The sequence below is a fragment of the Topomyia yanbarensis genome, chromosome 3, assembly GCF_030247195.1.
Source record: "Topomyia yanbarensis strain Yona2022 chromosome 3, ASM3024719v1, whole genome shotgun sequence".
In the NCBI taxonomy this organism is placed as follows: Eukaryota; Metazoa; Arthropoda; class Insecta; order Diptera; family Culicidae; genus Topomyia; species Topomyia yanbarensis.
The window spans coordinates 376,060,671-376,063,390 of NC_080672.1; positions in this window are offsets into that span (position 1 = coordinate 376,060,671).

Genomic DNA, 2,720 nt, shown 5'->3' on the forward strand with positions numbered 1-2,720 from the left:
GTCGGAAACGTGCCAACTTTTCATCTTTTCCGTTATTTGAGCGCTGCATAACTTGAGGTCCGGTACTTCGCTTCTAACTGCGTTCTTGAATGTAGGAATTTCCTTGTTACATACATTGACATCATTTGACGAATGATATTCCAGTAGGTGCTCACCTCAGGTATATATACTCGTGCTACCCGACATTGTATTATGGCATCACATCTAATGATAATGGGCTTATGCTTCTACAGTACTTTATATGGGCATCGCTTTCCGAAAGTGGTGCTGTATCCGCATCGCAGGGGAAGTAGGAAGCGATTATGATCTCCTGCTTGCCCCTAGCCGTCGGTGCCTCTGCTGTTATTGCAACAACGTTTCGTTGGATGAATCCTGTAATTGAAGAGAATTTTATTGCTCCGTTTATCAAAGCTGCAGCTTCTGGAGTCCACTGGTCTTTACAATATACTAGCTTGTGAGCTGAGGAATTTAAGCCAAATATATTCTGTTAATTTGCCCACGGCTCCTGTAGAAGAGCTATGTCTAGGCGCTCTTTGGTGAACCTTGCGTGATGAAGGTTCACTTGAATGCAGCCGAATGCTGCTCATTTTTCGGTGGATTTTCGGCCGTCGATTTTTAGGACCTCGGCACACTACGCGAAGCGGTCGCTGGGGGACATGTACCGTTTGAGATACTAGTCGTCCCCAAGAACCCCTTACCCCCCCCCCCCCCCCCCATCCACTGCCACAAACGTAACTCAGCTGCGCGCAATTGGAATTTTCTGGGCGATCCTAAAGTCAAGAATCTATTCGAATAACCGACAAGGAACTGATCTATAAAGCGACCAGAGAATTGAAGAATATGCTAACATCTTTCGTTTTGACAACTATGGCCAAAGTTCAGGTCTAGAGATCCACGTGCAATGAAGACCCTGGTGGATCGCTGGTTTTGGGTAGAACCCAGAGAGATGTGGTAAGTTTCGGAAATGTCCTTGGTCGAGAGAAAATGTTGCCGGTGGGATTCGACAATGGACTATTTCTCATATCTTCTATTACCAAATATTCCGAATGTGAACCTAGACGTTTGTTTGTCAATTTTATAGCTGATCTCTTTAAAAGTATATATAATATATATAATCATCTTAAAGACTATACACAGTATCGTTTTATCTATATTTACACCCCTTATAGGAAAACATGAAGAGCGAACGATGTAATGATGGGTTTTTGTTATCGTGTAATAAAAATGTAGAACGTGATTCTTCTTTTGTTATAAAGCGCTTGATTGTATTTTTGGCGGAATTATTTGCTTTCCGCTTGATTTAATCTTCAAACCTTAAATTGCAGCAACCGATATAGAATCAATTATTTTCAACAAACTTGAACAATTTAGATTTTAGTCCGAGGTAGTGTAAAATTTCTCATATTTTCTATCTGAACCTAACGTGCGCGACTGGCACTCCATGAACCAAAGACGATTAACATTTGCAAACTAAAATCGTAAACAAGTTGAATTGCATGCATTTTTTTGTTTTGTCCAGGAGAACACAAAGTGCCGGTGGATGAACAGTTAAAGGTAGCTCGCAAATAATTGTGTGGGCTAGGTTTGACAATTCGCAAAATGCGTTCGGATTATTGGGGCAGAGTCGTGTGTGTCGATTGCTCTAACCATACGGAAAAGCAACGATTAAACAATATTTTTCCCAAATTTGGTGCGGATCTCAGTTGTACATTTGAAAAAGTCACAATAGTCAAACTTCGTATGCCTGTCAATCATTGACAAGAAAAAAATAACGCCCATCGGTTCAGCTACCGAACCAACGTATTCAAAGTTTACAAGAAATTTTTCGACGATTTACATGGAGAAAACCCACAAGCTCGCATTTTCGCTGCTAGGTGGCTCTGTATGACCTACAACTTTGTCCAAGCCTGCAAACAAATTCGGCGTTGCTATGAGAAGTTTAACAAAGTCTGGATCAGTTTTGCATGAGACCCAAAAGAATCAGTTGTGGTAAATCAGTTATCGATTCCTATGAACTTTTTCTTTGTGGAAAAGCTAAAAAACTAAAATTCTTCCAAACAATGAATTTTTATGCATAATATGAGTTATCTTTCGTCTAGAGAATGCTACTACCATATTCCATCGCATATACGGCACGAAAACTTTCAAACGGAGAGAGGTATCTTCTACAAAGTTGCAGAAATGTTTTGAATTCTTTTGAACATGAACCATTTTTTCGCAAAAAATAAAGTAGTTGAAACAACATAGGGTGTTCGCACCGTCAAACTTTTCCGGTGCAACTTAGTTAAGTTCTCGAATAAATTTTAAGAAGGTCACTATCTGACCAGAGCTAATAGTGGAGAATCATTACACCAAATAAATTTGAACCTTTAATACGTTCAACTCAGTGTCCGAAATTCATTTCAAAATTGCCAAACTTCACCATACCCAAAAACATTGCCAGCTATTGTAGTATGAAACTATTAAAACCCTGCAACGAAACTCGTGGACAGTGATTTTCCTTTTTGTTATTTTTTTTTTGTTTTTTATCTGTCGTATCCTATTTTGCTGAAATGCTTCTTCATTCTGGCTCACATTTTTAAACGACTTACTGGATTTGGCGTAAATGTTTCCCTATCCACGAGGTCCGTCCCAGTCAAAACCCATTGATTGCGTTTCAGTGGAATTGGGATCTTCTTTTTTTCTCTTGCTTAAGCAATGTCACGAACAGCAGGACGCCG